Consider the following 18878-nt stretch of genomic DNA (forward strand, 5'->3'; position numbering starts at 1 on the left):
CATCTTGGGAAGTTCATAAAGGAAGTTGGATGGACATTTCAGGCAGACTATATTGGTTAAACAACCATTGCATTGTTCTGAACATAGTACATACATTAGCTATTTAAATGGTGACAGAGATTATATTCTTCCTTGCCTTCTTTCCATATGAAGTGTTCTAATCTAATATCTCACTTCTTTACAGAAGTAGAAAGCATTAATCTCTAATTGCCTTGATGGACACACACAAATTTTAGTAAGTACAACCTTAACAGGATTTGAACAACCCTCTGTCTTTCAACTGTGATATTGACAGTCATACCTAAGTTTTCCAAGTCTTTGTTTGTTATTTTTTAGAATGTATAGATACATTATTTTACTCTCAGCATTGGTGACCTATATTTCCCAGTTAATGAAACAGAAAGATACTAATATTTTGCTATTGCAGTTCTTGATAGTCAGTAGTTTAAAGTAAAGGTCAAAATTATAAAACTATATATGTTATAGTAGTTCATGTCTGGGACTCACACACATTCAAGCTCTAATTAAAAGGATAGTTAATTTATTACACTGTGTATAAATCTCTCAGTTAAAACAAATAAGAAGAATTCCACAAAATTTGGCAGTATCTTTACCTTTCACTGGGTTGATATTTATAATTATTTTGTCTTGAAACAACTGGTAAGTTTGCTTAAAAAGTAATTTATAAATCCCCACTAAGTTAGAACTCCAAACCATTAACTTGAAGCATACAGAACTTTCTTTTTTGCAATTCATTACCATAAACTAATATCAAATGTCACAAAATTTATACATACACAACTGACTTCACAAAATTATCTGAGTAGTTTATGTACTTCAGTTTCAGTGATCCATATTTTTTATATTTTCTTCTTTCACAGCATAGCTGTTTAGACTTTGAATACCTCATAATTGCAATTCTCCGTATCCTTAATACTGTGAGTACATTTGCTTTGATGTCCCTAGACTCCAAATTTTATTCATCTATGACTCCAGAAGCTTCACATTGCTGAAATAATAACTTTAAAAGACTTTGGCCACTTTGTAGGTTGAACTGGAAGAACTGAAGAGCATGTTGTGGAGTGTGAAGTGGGGTCTTTCACCATCTGACAAACTCCCTGAAAACGGACAGTCCCAGGCTCAGAGTGATTGGCAGCTCCTGCAGCCTTTGGACCTGAACAGCTGTGCATTGCAGCTGAGCTGAAAAGGATCCTCTAATTATCACAACGATAACAATCAACTGGTTCTGGTCAAAAGGGACCACAGCTGAGAAGTTGTTTTGTAAGCTACTTAAAATTTTACATAGCCTACAGGCAGTCTGCAGTCTGCCCTTTGTGACATTAGACAGTCTAATAGCAATAAAAATAGTGGTATTGCTGCTAAGTAATTAAATTATGCTAGAGAAATGCAGTAAAAAGTTTATTAACACTTTTTGTTACAAAGCAAAGTGTACTTTTACATAAGAAAACACTGAAATACTGGAGACAGTTTAACCTAATTCATGAAGCTGAACACTGGCTTAACTGATATTTTGAACAAAATGATAATGATTGTTTAGAGGTATTTAACACATTGCAGTCTTCAGACAGAGAGAGAGGGAAGGAAAATAAAACCTGAGACACACTACTGCACAATCTGGAATAATGTCATGATAAGGATGAAGAAGGTAAAACAAAGATATAAAAAGCTTTACAAGATAACATGGAATACCTGTCTGGCAACTTAAAGGCATACTCTTCTGTCCATTCCAAACTGAGATTTTTTCCTGGAAAAAAAAGTCTTCACAATTTTTATGTATGGTAAGGTAAATGTAGAGGTGGCATAATCACTGAAGCCTAAAAACAGTAATTAACAAGTACTAGTAAATAAAATAAGAAAACATATTTATTTTAATATTAATGCTTATTTATATCCCTGATAGTTTTAATAGTATTTAATATCAAGAATCAAGGTCAAAGCATGTCACTAATTTTATACAATGTTCCACTGAAAAAATTAACAAAGTTCACAAATTTTTTTTTTTCTCTTTTAATTATAAAAGACTTTGCCACAAATCATTGAAAATGGTGTATTGTGTGAAACTTTTTTGGTTGGTTTTCAATAAAGAAAATTAACAGAGTTTAACATGACTTCTTGTGAGATACTATTTAAGGAGACTGTGAATATCCTTCCTAAGGGCTTTTCAAGCTTTGATTGAGCAAAAACTACAGTTGATGCAATCTGTTGCCAGTTGAACTGTATGACTGCCAGAGATCCCTATGTTCTTGGTCATTAATTATTTGACAGAAGTAAGAAAAATGTTTGGGAAATAGGTGAAGCATATAATAAGACAATAGCCACAAAAATATTTGCAAAGCAGAATACTGAACATGAACAGTTCTTAATTTACCATAATAAACATTACAAACTCATTTCATTTATATTTAGACCTGATTTCTTTGACAACAGTACTACTTAAGGCTTGTCCCCACTTTCAGGATTTTTAAACAGACCAAAAGACTGTCTTTTTGAAGGGAAAAAAAAAAAAAGCTTCACATAAAAAAGATTCATTAAAGCTAATAGAAATATCTCCTGATTTCAATCAACTTGACATATCAGGCTTGTAAAATACACTGGTGGTTGACACGTAACATCCAGGGCTAGGTTCTTTTTTTTCATTTTGTTATTCTCTATCCTGAATTTTATTTTATCTTATTTCATATTGTCTCTACCATTTCTGGAAAACCACTTAATATCCACACATGTTAGTTTCATATTTACAAAAGCGACACACTAACATTTTTTTTTTCACTCAAGCTGTTGTCAGGATTAATTAGTGTAGCTACCTGGTCTAAAAAGAAATTGTTATCTGAAGTCAGCATTGACTAAAATACCATAGCTGTCCCATTAACTTGAGTTGTATTTTTGCTTGAATACATAATACAATATTAGTTTATTATCAGCAAACAAGATGTTCTCCTATATTTTAATTCTCTTCTTAATGGGAGGCTGCATTTTCTTTTTTCTTTTTTCTTTGATTTGATGTTTTTGAGAAGCTTTTTAAAAGCTAAAAAAATGAATAAATGGAAACTGAGAAACTGTCAAAATCTCCTTACACAATGTAATGGTAATTGAGAGCTGTAATAATCAGAAATATGGTAAATATACTGCTCCTTATGCATATGCTGCAGAAAATACAATTTTTCAAGACCTTGTTCCAGTTAAAGTGGAATAGCATACATTTGGCTTGATATCAGCTAAACTTCAGGTTAATCACACTTTTAGCTATCACAGAGTGATAGCATGCAGAAGCTGAAGTGAGACTTTGCATTTAATGGATGAAATTCTATTTGCTACAAACTGATAGCGGGTTTGGCAGCTGAATGATGTATTTCCGGAAATGGGAAGATGTCCTAGAAGTAACTCATGGCTGTTTCCAAAGATTTATTAAAACTAAGTTGACACCTGCATCACTGATAGAGGTAATTTCGGAGCTCTTGAAATTCTACTGACCCTAAGATAATGAAACTACCACCTTGTGCACATTTGTATTCCATGGCAGGTTGCATGGGCTCATGGCTCAGAATGTGAAACACTATCATTATGTGCTGAAGGAATTCACACCAGTAACTGAGGGCGAATGCAAAGACTTGAAGATATTTCGAGAAAAGGTAGATACAATACTCAGAGCAAAATGAGAGCTCTGTGCATAAACAATGATAACAGGTTATTTGGATAGTTTATAAAACTTAGGGTTCTGCAGGAGGAGTGCAGCCTTGTAACTAAGCCAGAATTTTTTTTTAAGGATTTTTTTTTATCCTGTATCACAGCAAGAATTTATATTATGCCTTAAAACAAATCAAATCCAGTACATACGAAAAGTGCCATGAAATGTGCTTAGAAAAGTCTTGCTGGGGAAGAAACATGCATATTTATGACACAGACAGCCATGGGCTGTACAAATTAAAGCTTTGCTTATAATCCAAATAATGTTTTTAAAAGTATTTTCAGATAAGAAGGATGTGTGTTAAAGTCTGATCAAAAGTATCAAATCTTTAGGCTCATTCAAAATGCGGATTGGCCATGTGAAATGGAATGATTGCTTTATACTAAAACACAGCAGAAATATTAATGAAAATCAAGAGAAATCACTAGAACATTTCACTACTTTTATTAACTTTGTCAAAAAAACCTAAAACCCCCTACCTTCTTCCCATGATTTATTAATCACATGCACTTGTAAAGTCTTTGAAAATTCACAGAGATTAAAGGAACAAAGGTAATCCAATAAATGGTCCTGAGGAGACTGATCACTGCTGGATAAACAGGAAACTGGTAACGAGAAAAAAAGGAAGTATTTTTAAAACTCATTGCTGGGAATTTGAAGTTAGCATAAGGACTGAAACCTTTCATTTACAAATCATGCCTATGACTCAGCTGTCAGGAAGGAGGTAAACAATTCTGTCTTCCTTAAATATACTGAGTAGTGAAGAGGGAAAGTAACATTTTGAGGAAATTAATATTGAGGTTGTACTTATACAAAATTGTAAATCTGTAATGTTAGTGTCTTTCTGGGACACTGTTTCAAAAATTATTCCTTATTCAATTAGTCATCTTATTAGATGGTTTTGGTGCTGAAGATTTTTATTGGAACAACCTTCTTTCCAGTAAAGTTTGCTACTATGCTGGTCCCAGAGTACCAATTGACTGAAAAGTTTGTCTTGATTTCATTGACTAAAATAATGACACTCTTGTGTTTAAAATAGCCAAGGAGCCTGCACTAGGGTCTGTGCTAAGCCTGGGAGCTGCAGTTAGTTTTCATTCAGAATAAGAGAGAAAGGACAAGACATCCATGTCCAATGATAGGCTGTTCATGGCTGCAGCTCTTGCATAGGATAGACGTTTGATCTTGGTTCTGTGTTCCAAATGGTAGTAAGGCCTTTAAGATAGCACATTTAAGAAGGTAAAAGGGGCCCACATTGAAGCAACCTGTTCCTGAAAGACTGCACCCTGTGAAAAGGGACCCCTGCTGAAACCAGTAGTGAAGAACCGTAGCCTGTGGTAAGGACTCATGCTGGAGAAGTTTGTGGAAGACAGTTTTCCATGGGAGGGACCCCACACTGGAGCAGGGGAAATACTCTTCTCTCTGAGAAGGAAGCAATCGCAGAAACAGTGTGTGATGACCTGGTCATAACTCCCATCCTCCCTGTGCCGCTGGGAGAGAGGGAGGAAATAGAGAATTGGGAATGAAGTTAAGCCCAGGAAGGAGGAAGGGGTGGAAAGGAGGTGTTTTTTAAGATTTGTTCTACTTCTCATTATCCTACTCTGATTTTGATTGTTAATAAAGTCCATTAATTTCCCTAAGTCCAGTTTGGTTTTCCTGAGAGGGTAATTGTTGGTTGATCTATTCCCGCCTTTATCTTGACTCATGAGCTTTTTGTTATACTTTCTCTCCCCTGTCCAGTTGTGAAGGGGAGTGATAGAGCAGCTTTGGTGGGCCTTCTGTGGGTCTGTCTAACCACCACATAACCTAATAATTGATTTCTAAAGTTAAGTTCAGAAGCCTACATATGTATAGTGTTCATTTACAGTGAACACATGGTGTTCTTAGTTGATTGTGCTGTCCTAGGATTATTTTAATATTATTATAGTTTCAGAACACTGAAAAAATTATAGCTGCAATTTTTTTGCATCATATTTTAGCATGGGGTTTACATAGACCTACTCTATTAGAAGTAATCACCAGGACATTTTTAATTCCCAGTTTACTCCTTTATGATACATGAAGAACACCACTATGTTTCCCCACTTTTTTTCCCTCATTATTCATTTATTTTATGAATTATAGGAAGCAAACAATTTTTACTGAAATCAAGGGTTTTTTTCAGTGTAGCTTAAGTTGATTATGTATCAGTTTAATATATTCACAAAATGCCTGTGTGAACATCTATAATGGGAGATACCCTAGTTTAATTTTAAAAATTCATGCTAGTTAAATCCTATGGCTTGAAGTAGTTTAGAAACAGATTCAGCTAAATAGATATAACCCCTTTTAGGGTACTTTTATGTTAGCCCTGTCAGTTAATTCATTCCAGTTGGAAAACATGTTAATCTTCGCAAGTTTTCAAGAGGTCTGCCTGCAAGTACCAGGCTGGAACACATACAGCTTATCTCAGTAAAATAACCCTAGGTATTGAATAAAAGCTAGAAAAACAGCTATATCCAACTTAAAAGATATATTGGGTTTTATTTTTTACAGGATTTCACACAGTGGTAACTACGCATGTTAAAAACACACCTGTCACTAGTGAAAACAGAACACAGATTAAAAGAGACCAATTTTCCTAAATGGATGTAGCATTGAAGAATACATTGTGCTTCTATTAAAGGAACTATTGTCTTACCACTTTCCAAGCTTCATTTAGTTACCATAGCTAAATAACTATTAGTGGCCCAGGAAAAAAAAAAAAAAAAAAAAAAAGAGAGAAAAAGGAGAAAAAAGCGCAATCTTTTCAAGGTGCTACATTTTAAAGAGTTTTTTATTTTCAGTAGAATATCTCAAGTTATAAGGGAACTCAGGTAGTCAAACGGTCTAAATCCCAACTCCAAACAGGGTCAATCTCCAATTTAGAGACAATTTAGATTTAGATAATGATACATTCTTACACTACTAAATACTTGAGACATGCCTAACTTCATTTGACCACTTAATGAGATCCATTTATGCTGATTTTCACTGGTTTCGGAAATTATTAATTTGTCAATAACAAAATTTCAGGAGAAGAACTACTGAGGTGCTTGCAAGTATTTCCTCCAGTTTTCTTTCTTGTTTTCCTACATATGAGTGAACAAGTACCTGGTCTGCTCACAACATCCCATCATGTAATTTTCAAACTATATTATTATCATTTTTTAGACTATATGGTGCTCAAGAAAAGCAAGGAAAAATATGCAATACCAATTTCTCCTTCATTTTGCAACAAATGATACTCTGTTCAGGAAAGCAGAATTGCCTGCTAAAAATGCGTTAATTTTTACATAACCTCAATAGGTTTACCAAAATTATTTTAAACTTATAGTAAAGCTGTGAATGCTTTAAAACTGCTGCCTAACAAATTATCCACGGGCATATTCTAAAAACTCACTTCTACATTTATTCTCAGGAAAGCTTAGCTAGATCTTAGCTAGATCAAAACTCACAGCTTATGATAAATAGTTTTCACCTTATTCACAGCATCCTTTAGAAAAAAAATCAGGTCATCAATGACAGGTGATTTATGCTTATGGATCTGTATAATGCATAACTACATTATGATAAGCATCAACCAATAATGTCAGTCACACATTTTAGAAGTCCATAGAAACTAGTCATATAACAGAGTTAATGTGTTAATTTAAATGTAGTTGGTATAATCAAAATATTAACTTAAGAGGGGATAATTTAGCTCTGAGCTTCCTGGAAAGCTGCAAGCTCTTCAGTTCTTTACACCGAAACTCCTTACTTAAATTAAGTGAGTTTGTTTGGTCTTGTTTTTTCTAGGCCTGTGTTTTCTTCTTATGATAGAACTTCAAAAATAAAAAAAAGAGTCTATGCTTACAGAACATGCTCAAATAAGGGTATTTTATCAATGGATGAGTGCTCAGCTACTTCATTTATGGGAAAGTGTTTATTACTTCTAATAGAGAACTTAAGTTCTTTTCTACTGGCAAAAAAATTGGCAACAATTTGGCAAAGTTGTACTGGAATTGAGGGAAATCCACCAATTTCATCAGTGATGCATCAAATCAGATCATCTCTATAAAATCATAAAAGATAAAATTCACAAATTCAATAAAAATATTTTTAATAGACTTGAACCAGAATTTTTGTTTCCTTAGATGTTTCTGAAAATATACGAGAAAGGATTTTATTTTTTTTTGTTTAACAGTCACTTTGCAGTTGTTTGTCTGGCTACCAAAAGAGCAATACTCCTCCTGGAAATTAATCATTAACTGTTATTCCAGACACAAATGGTTTGAGACAGACACAAACAAATACACTTCTTTCTCTAAGTTCCAATCACTATGGAAATGTTGCAAAATCCATCTAAATAAAATCCAGTGTTTCATATGTCCTCAAAAGTCTGAAATACACTGACAAAGACCTAATTTTGTCATCTTTTGAAAGAGTGGAAAATATTGCTGAGAGAACAAAAACATCATAACCTATTTGTGGGGAATTAGGGGAGAAAAAACACTGGTCATACACTTGTTAAAAAATTGGTCCTTTCTGTCATAAAATAACTTTCCTCCTGCTAATATATTTTGTTGGTACAAAGGTCATTGTTTGTTTGAATAAGGGAAAATAAGCTGTGAGAAACAGTTTATATAATGCAAATGAGAAAAGTTTGGCAGAGGCATGCATGTTAATAAGCAAAGTACAATTCTGACTACATAGCTGCTTTTTGAAAAGTTTTCTAAACCCATGACCATCATGTGGCTAAGGGTAAAGGAGACTGGGTGTGCTGGAATACTGCCAAATGTACGTACTTGATAATACCTAGATTTTACATATTTTTTTCTTTTCTCTGAAAAGAGCTTCGAACAGCAATATAAGAGCTATTTCTTTTGTTTTGCAGATGGAAAAACTGCTCAAGGGCAGTCCACAGCCTTATTTGAGGGCAGAACCAAGGTCTAGGGTGATCAGTATACTTCACTGATTCTATAACAGTACAGTTTACAAATCTAGTTATTACTACTTCTTTGAGCAGCTTTTCTCCTACCTTAGATACAGAGCCCAAAAAGACACTTACAGCAAACCTACCTAAACTGATGTGGTGTTTAACTTCACAATGACACAAAGTATATAGGTAGCATTTTCAAAGATCAAGATCAAGTCTTTTGCCTTAGTGATATCAATGAACTCTGCAACTCTACTAGCAGAAAAACTAAGGTATTCTGTGGTGAATCATCCTTTTAGATTTCAAACTAAGCATTCAATGAGAAATAGTGGTATTAAAAAAAAAAAAAGGCACTAAACAACCCACCATTTTTTTCTCCAGATACTGAATGACATTTTCATTTCATCTGCTATTCCACTTCTGTAAATCAGTGTCATAAAACTGCTGTAATATCATGGCTCCATGGACCTCATACCTTGGTTTCTTTATATCTTCTGCAGCCCTGAACAGTCTAAGCATAAACTGGAGGTAGGACAATATCTTCTGCTCTGATACATTTACAGTTACCATACATTAGCTTTTAAGTTTACATTTGTATTAGCACTCAAATACACTACTTTCTTAGATGTTTAAACCCTTCAACTATGATAGGATCTGTGAATAACTCATTTTAACATAGTTGGCCTCACAATGCTCCTTTAGGGTTGGAAATGATTATCACTTATAGGTTTTGAGTGGACCCACAAAGTCTGTCATATGAGACTTGGCTGCATTTCTAAAGTCATCATTCCTGGTGAGAGCCCAGCCATAAATCAGCGGTATTTCTGAGTAAGACCTAGGCATTGGCATTATGAATCTGACTTTTTCCTGGTAAGTTTAAGAAAAAAATCTCAATCTTTTCCACAATCTTTTAATGAAAATGCTGTCCTGAGAGATGTGAAGTAGAAAAAAATCAAGTCAAAGAGAGCCTGCACCGTAGGTGCCCACCTGTCACCACTATAATTTTCAACAAAAAATGTGAGTAAAAAAAAAAAAAAGAAGATGAGAACACTACATTCCTTTCAACAGTAATGTAGTAATGAAAAAAATTCTGTTTCTTAAACTGAAAAATTGCTTTTAAGTCAATACACTTAATTATATGCTCTACACTTAGTATGAATAATTATTTTGCTGAATCAGGAACTAAATACCTGAAGACACAGTGAGTCTGTGAAGTGCAGAACCACTCAGGTAGTGTAAACGATGTGTATTATATGAGCACTAGCATATGCTCAGCTTTTAATTGCTAATACAGTTCTCAGCAAGGATACCAGTGCACTATTTCTTCAAAAATATGAAGCTTATAGAAAATATGAAAACTCCTTCTGTTTTTCTCTGGTAGCAGATTCCTACTGCTCAGCTTTTCAAGATAAATCAAGCTACTGGCAGGAAGTAGCAGGCAACAGAAATTATCTCCAACAAAGACAATGTGCGCTTGATAAGTCAGAGAAAATCGCACTTTAAGTTTTAATTTTGGTAATGCAAGCAAGGTTTGCTCAGAAAATGGTAAACATGGGTCTTTGCTGAAGGTCTCTTTATGCTGAAAATGATTTTGTAGTCTTTGGTACTGCAGTAGAAATGCATGAGTTAGAGATGGATGGAGGAATAACAAGCAGTAGAAGGAAATATAGAGAAATACACATTGGATCACTTAGATGATCAACATCATCAACGCAGTGTGATGAACTGAATAGAAGTAACTGATAATTAAGTAACTGAAAATTGCTAAAAAACAAAAACAAAAACAAAAACAAAAGAAAGAAAAACTCAAAGACATGAACAGGTAATGCCTGATCTTGTTCATAACCCATTTTACAGATATTAGTTGCATTCAGTGAAATTTTTCACAAAGTTATACACAGAGGTACTACCATGCTCAGAGTTGTCTGAGTAACATATATGGACTCCAAAAGTAGTATAAACAATGAAGATATTAGGGGCAGCCTAAACTCTCTTACCTAAGAAAAGACTTAAATGCCACTTTGGATTTCCTAGAATAACTGCTACAGTCTTTAGTTTTTCCCACAGAAAGGAGCTGTAGGGATAGACACAATCATGGAATAATTTGTAATGGAAAGTTAGAAACTCAATTTTCACTAGGAAGGCTTTCTGCTTAAATGGTAACTCTTTCGCAAAGGCAGTTGCAATGCCCCTCACTCCCCTTTTACCCCACATAGCAAGCCTCTTTCTCTCTGGTATGTGAGAGGAGAGAGACAGCGCTAACAGACAGGCACAGAGGCCTTGGAAGTGAGGGGGAGAAACAGAGAGGATACAGGGGACCCTGAGGAGGTGGGAACTCATGTTTTTGTCTCTGAAGGACGGGTACGCTGCATCATAAAAAAAGTGGTCCTTGTGAAAGAAACCTTGTTGTTTAATTCTTCCACTACCTTGGCATTCTTTGGAAGAATACCTGTGTATGTTTACCCTATACAGCAGATACGCTGGATGGTCCTCTGTCACATCTACATCCCTGTATGAATGTTTCAGGCACTTCAGTGGCCATCCTCTGGACCCACTCCAACAGGTTCATGTCTTTCTTGTGCTGGGACCCCAGAATTGGATGCACTACTCCAGATGGGGGTCTCATGAGAGTGGGGTAGAGTGGGGGAGTCATATCCTTTGACCTGCTGGTCATAGAATCATAGAATCATAGAATCATAGAATCATAGACTCATAGAATCATAGAATCACAGAATCAGTCAGGTTGGAAAGGACCTCTGAGATCATCAAGTCATTCTTCTGATGCAGCCCAAGATACAGTCCCAGCTTATGGGGGCAAGTCTGTAGAGTGAAACAGAGTTTCAGAGTTTTATAATCTGGTCTGGTGACAAAATTAACATTTGTGGCTAGAAAGCTTCAAATAGATTTATTGAAGGCATATTCTGGCTAAATTTAATCCAAAAGGAAACAGTTTAATGTACTATAAGACAGTTTCCTAATTCAAACCCAAACAGTAGATGGGCACAACCCAGAGACACATTCCAAAGGCACATTACTTTCTAAGCTAAGGTTTTAACATAGGTTCACCCTAAAATGAACAGAAATGAAAAATAGGGCCCATGACAGATGCCCATAGGTCACTTGCTGAAAAGGCAGCTAAAGTATCATAACTGGGACACACTGTGATACCTGAAAGTGCATTCCATTCAGTGTTCAGGTATTGTCCAAATTCATTTGCAGATTTTAGATACTCTAAGTGTCTCAACATAGTTATTTACCTATCAGCTATAGCATTTAAACATCTACTGCAGACAGTGGAGGTTTAGTAATTGCTGTAATTTAGACTGCTGAGCTACTCAGCTGACCTCAGCATAGATTTGGTCAGATTTTCAGCTCTCTAGATGTCATTAGCTACTTAAAGGGACTTCGGTCCATTTGTCCAGATGAGGGTCTCTGGTACTATTTTGAACGTGAAACCTCGAACATCTTCTCTTGGACAACATGAATCTCCAGTGGTTAATGATGATTAGGTGTGTATGTTACATCCCCAGTGATGGAAGTGGGTGAATGATTACACAGTAGGAGAAAGACAGCAACTGTCATTAAACTGATTTCTTTAGGAAATGTTTGTTTAAGTAACTTCAAAATTCCAAGTATCTTCTCAAGTCTTAAAAGGCAGCACTTAAAAGCTAAGCTCCTTAGAAATCACTTCATCCTGACTGCAAAGATGCATTTAACTATGCTGTGGGAAAATGCTGTAATGCTTAGTGCAGGAATGACCTGCATGAAAGCTCAATCTCACTATGAAAATTATGAATTATGCTGGTACTTTCATGCCCTCAGTCCAGCTAATTTTGGATATATTCTAAGCCACAATATGCATACATAAGACCTTTTTTTTTTTTCCAGTGCTCATAGGAAATATAAACAGTGTGCTCTGGCTCATATATTAAAGTAATCTTAATACACAGGTGACTTCAGAAAGTTAATCTTTGGGTACTAAAGTGTTACTTTCTTACAGAGACTAGATATTGCATAACAGAGTTGGATGAGCTCAAAAGCATATGAGACATGGTGTCTTCAAAATGACTGGCATTTTACAATTTCTATAGTAGATTATAAACCAGATTGTTAAAAATGTATTGAATACTTCACTGTGGTATTTCCTATTTTTTGCCTTTTTCAGCTATGAACATATCCTGAAGATTGTCTCTGTCTACTGGGCTGGGTGCCTTTTTTTAAGCAAACTTAGAATTCTGTATGTTATGGCTTCTTTACCTGGAGTTTCTATTTTTGAGCAATGCAATTACTTTGTTGCCTAGCACCAGATAATGAAATTTGAAGGTTCTTCAGCTTTTCTTCCAGGCTTTCACCTAGATTTCATTTCTTTTTGTTTTATGGTTTTCAGATCTCTCCCCTCCTTCTAGTCTTTAGTCTTCTCTCACAATTTCTTTGGTTACTTCTCACCAGACTTTGTACCCTTCTCCCTATAACAGTTTAATTTTCCTTTCTAAAGAGTTATATTCTCCTTCAGCACCATATCAAACAACTTCCTAGTTATCTACTGACAAACTTTTCTATTCTATTCCTATTTCTCCAATTTCCAGGCCTCATATTCTTCTATTTAAGTGTATCAGTGCCACAGTGACCATAAAAATTTATCTCTTACATATGAAAGTGATTCTCAGATTCTTCTTTTTATTTTTTTTTAACATGGTCCTTTAAATTTTTCACTATTTATTCTTTTCAGAGATTTTTTCTAACCCCTTCTCTCTCCATGTTTTCCCATTTTACTATTTCAAGACAAAAATATACAGCATAAAGGACAATATTTTAGAAGCAAATTACTTGGGAAAAAGGTAATTGGGAAACTAGATAGCTCACAGTGATGAGATCTTACTTTAATATAGCATCTGGATAAGCAGCTGTGATCCTTGGATGCATAAGAAAAGAAATACTGAGTAGAAGTAGAAAGCTGATCTACAGCACTAGTAAAGCTATTACTAGAATACTATTTGATTCTAGTGTCCATAAAAAAAAAGTTTAATGTGGAAATTAGGGCTTAAAAAAATATATATGTGGCCAAGAAAATATTTTTTAATGGGTTATTAAAGGAGTTTAATTCAGGTAAATTACCTAAAAAAGACAAAAAATCAAGATTTGGTCACTGCCAGCAGAATGGTGACATTGCTGCAGTAATTGCTGACAACCTATTGGGACACAAGTAGATTTTGAGAGGTCTAGGGCAAACACTGATGTTACGATTCTGTCCGTATTAGGGTATTTTACAGTATAATGATTGTGGATCATCTCAAAAGAAGGACCCCACAGCAAACCACTGGTCAAGGTATGATGACACAGAGATTGATATGTGATAACAACCAGAGAAAAATCCTTCAGGGATCTTTTTTGTTATGGATAGGATCATAGAACCATTTAGGTTGTAAAAGACCCTTTAAGATCATCAACTGTTAACATAGCAGTGCCAAATCTGCTACTAAATCCTGTGTCCAAGTGCCACATTCACATGTCTTTTAAATAACTCCAGGGATGGTGACTCAAACACTTCCCTGAGCAGCTTGTTCCAGTGCTTGATAACCCTTTCAATGAAGTAATTTTTCCTAATATCTGAGGTAAATCTCCCCTGGCATAACTTGAGGCTGCTTCCTCTTATCCTGTCACTTGTTAGTTACATCAAAGAAGATTTCTGTCAGTAAAAGCATGATGCAGAAGTATGACTAGATCTAGTGACTGAAAGTGGAAGTCACTGTGTAACTAATACAAAGGCAAATAGTTACTAAAATAATTTATTTGATGGTCCTTGGATTTGCTTGATGACTTGATGCCTTGGATTTAATGTTGTTTTAAAGACATTTAAACATGTCTAGATCAGCCATGACATATTGATTTATTATAAACATCACTGATGAAATTTTATCATTAGGATACATGTTAGTTACCCATCAGTGAGTCTCTTAGATTACCTGAATCTATGAAGAGGAAACAAAACCAACTGATGTAGACCAGCAGAGCGACAGAAATTTATTTTTCATAAAAAGAATATTTTTAAAATTTCCTGAAAATTCACTGACACTGAAGTACTACCAGTAAGGTGGTTTCAGAAAATGATCTATTTTACCCTTTATCCAATCTTGACAAGCAATGCACTAAGCAATGGGATAATAGAAGTTACCCTGGCCATGCGGGGAATAAAATATCACCAAGGTGGTATTTATTGAGCCGCTTTAAACTCTTCCATTCCTGAAGCATGCTGATATTTCTGCCAGCTTCAAGAGGCCTCTCATTGTCTCAAGTTCTGCAGCTCTGAGGCACTGTTTAAATGATTTGCTCAGACTCATTTCTGGCCAGTTTTTGAGCAATAGTGATCAATCACAATTGAGTTCCTGGTACCGTGTCACAACAAACTGATTAAACTCTCCCTAAAGAAATCACAGCTGTTATTGGGCCTAACCATATCATCCAGCACCTTAAATTAGAAAGGAGATTATATTTGTCTCTCGGAGAAAACATTTTAATTTGAAAGCTCAGAAGAAAAAAAAAATTGTTCAAACAACATCTAGTGTTCTTTGCAGATATTTAAGAATAATACATTGTATGTCAAAACTGTAGGGTAGGAAAAATCTCTTCTTCATTATGATACTGACTTGTAAGGTATTTCTGTGCCTTTTACTTGTAACTGCTTACAAACAAATAGTCCTTGTTTCAAAGCGCAAAGATAACATTGACTTCACTAGCCAGTCCAAAGCCACGTGCTGAACGGCTCCAAGGACCCACTGCAGTGATGACTCAAGTCGATAGCAGATATCCTAGCCTGGAGAAATCCCACTGATTGCTAAGGGAGAGACTCTTAAGTAATTACCATTGAATAATCTATGATCTAAAGATTCTGGCTTTACCTCATCTGTAAATTCAAAATACTTTATTATGGGAAATAATGACTAAATTTAAGCCCAAAAATGTTTTACACAGAAGTACTGAAAACCACAGCTGACATATATGTTTAGGGATTACATGCAGTGCAACTATATCTTTTAAATGTCTCATAAAATTAACTATGTTGACTTATATGGAGTTCAGATCTCAAAGTACTGTTCTGTTGCTCAAAATAAAATTGAAGAGATCAAGCAAGGAAAATACCTATAATCTCAAACCATAAAATAAGCAAATGTTATCAGCTATATTTATTTTAAAGCAAGCACACAAACAAACAAAAGGTGCCAAAACCCCAAAACAAAGTTTAAAAAACCCAGGCTGCAAAACAACACACACACACACACACACACACAAACACAGGAGAGCATTTGCATTGCAAGAAAACTAACTGTTTAGCTGACTCAGTACTCAAGGCATTATACTGAGGTGAGCTGAGTTTACAGAAACAGACTTTAGGTCTGACTGACCTGTGCTAAGACAGCATCTTGGAAGAAGAGGCAGAACAGGCCTCTAGCAACATCTAACAAATGTGCCTAATTTAGAGCATAATTTAACACATAATTTGAAGCAGCTTTTCCCTACATTCACAAGATGCTCTAATTTTGCGCAGGGCAAAGGAGCAATGGCAGGGAGCATGCTGGTGCCATCTTTGCATCATATATCACTGCTTGCTAAAGAATGGATGCCTTGGCTCCCTTTTTTAGAGATCTTGCCTTACCTTTTTTGGGTTTTAAGTAGTCACAAGCACAGAAGCAAGTGGAACAAGAGCTAGGCAAAACTCAGAGGTGTTGAACAAAATCTGACTGGGATATGCCTGTAAGCTGAGCAAAGCTGCAATTTTCCAAAACATCTGCCTATCACACCCTGTTACATAGAACCAGGTCAGACAGAAAGATTTGATAGATCAGGATTGCAAGCACAATATTGAGACTCATCAAAACTATTAAAAAAAATTAACTCAACAAGCTGTGTAGCTACCCAGAGAAGATAAACATTTTCAGTTGAATTTTGTGAAGCTTTCGAAACTTCAGTGTATTTTAAGCACATAAAGAAGTAGTTCAACTTCAGCCCAATTTCTTCAGAGATAATGATTTAGGGTTCTAGACAGTTCAGATCCAAGTGTGTCTAAAGATAAGTAAGAATAAGAATGCCTTAAGAGCCCAAGTCCTTATCTCAGATATTCTTTTCTCTCCTCAAGCCCATCACTCTGCTCCTACCACAGCACTGAGGCTACAGACCAGTGGCTCCTCATTCTGGCTAACTCCCTAAAGCCAGTACTCCCAGATGTGAATGCGATACCAAATACAGAAAGTGTGTGTTATCTCTGCACATGCTGAGGTTAAAACCAACTATATTTCCGTTGTTTGCACTCAGAGCTTTGAACCAGAGTGTTATTCCTTCCTCTGTATGGCCACATACTCAGCTTTGGCTGTATTTGCTGAAGCCTGCTGTGACCTGTCTTGGGATCACTGAGAGTCCAGAGCAGACAGAGGATTTACACATGTACTGCTAAATAAAAACAGACCAGGGAGTGAACCTAAGACATAGATCCTTGCTCATCCATGCCACTGAATTGCTCATTGTTTTGTTTTGTTTGGTTTTTTTTAAATATCTCTCCAAGATGCATCTGCTAACAAAAGAAGTAGATTTAAGTAGCATGGATACCAACAATCCTAAACCACATGGTGTGGTTTCTAATCCTGTTTTAATCACTGATGTACATGGCCACTGTACATCACACTTCTAGGCGTAACCCTGTGCAAATTATTTATTTGTGTTGAAACCACAGTACAGAGGGGTGATGAACATGCATATGCACCATCCACCTGTGGATTCAGGACATTCTTGGCACAGGCACAGAGACCTAGCAACTGGGATGTGCTCTTAGGGTCTGCTGTGTAGATATCACTTTACTGAAGTAAGTTCTTTTAAAATGAAAAGTGAATATTGACTTCTTTGTACAGTATGAAAAAGGGAAACAATACTTCCTATGGATAAATTAAGGGGATCTTCATAAAACTTTTCTTTAAAATTAGATTAATATAGCGTTTCCTCATGTAAAAAAAAAAAAAAAAAAAAAGTTAAGCCTGAATTTTCTTGTTCTTTATTTTTATTCTGAATATTTTTTCAGTTCTGTTCTTCCCATATGGGAAAATGGTTTATTTAATTTAATGTTTTATATCCAATAATGCATTTATATTAATATATTATAATACCTAAAAATTACACAAGGTATCAAGCTCACATTTTGTCAGAAACAGGTTTTATTTCTCATTCTTCATTTTAGTGACAAGGATATAAGAAACAGGCAATCCTTAAATTCCCTTATGGCTCTGCAGATGGTATTACAGTGTAATGTTTTGAGGGGTGTGGCAGAGAAAAACGGGAAAAAAACCACATGAAAATTGGTGACTGACATTCATAGAAATTGTAACATCCTATGATTCAACTTTACCTTTGTTGCAGGTTGTTTAGGGAATGTTGTGGGGGAATGTGAGTATGTATTTTTGATTTTTTTTATAACCTCAGCTTCAAGTGATTATAGCTGGTGCTAGATTTTAATTTCTCATCAGGCAAATTCACAGTTTTGACATTGAGGAAGAGCTTAAAGACATGAATTAACAGTTAAAATCAGTCAAAAAGCCATCATAAAAGCTGTGATTTCCTCAGGTTGAAGTAAAAATTTCTGCTTTCTTCTGTTCAATTACAATATAGTAAAATTACACTAACTTGGCCAAGCTGCTATATGAAAGTATCATGCTGTTAAAGACTACAGTTTGAAACCCATATCCTGTATGACACAGAAATAATCTTAGAAAGGGCTATACTCATTGTGGAGTGTATGCACATATTCCCAAATCAAACACAACATACAGTACACAGTGATTTAGAACTCAGACCTCGGTAAGAAAAATGGAAGAATAGAAAATATGAGCAAAATCCGAGCAAAATCCATTTGCAGTCTAAATGTGACTGACATATTTATTACCGAGAACACTCTATCTCTGCAAGTTTTTCTCCTTAGACATACTGAAGATGGTCACTTTTCCCTGTTTTTTTGCTACTAAAATACTTACAGGAAACACAAGCTTGTCTAATTAAAAAAAAAAAAGCCCAGAAAAAGTTTTCATTTCCAGATGAGCACCTGCGCTGGTCAGACTGTTCATCTTCACCACTAGGGGCTACACATCAGTGTTATACCTAAAAATCATCTCAACCTCCTCCACTTTTCATGTAATTTTGCACTGTGGACTTTCTTCAGTTTTCATGTTCTCCTCTGACAAAAACCCAAGAAAATTACCTAGG

This window comes from Myiozetetes cayanensis, unplaced genomic scaffold (genome assembly GCF_022539395.1).
Source record: "Myiozetetes cayanensis isolate MyiCay16 unplaced genomic scaffold, myiCay2020 scf5-8, whole genome shotgun sequence".
NCBI lineage: Eukaryota > Metazoa > Chordata > Aves > Passeriformes > Tyrannidae > Myiozetetes > Myiozetetes cayanensis.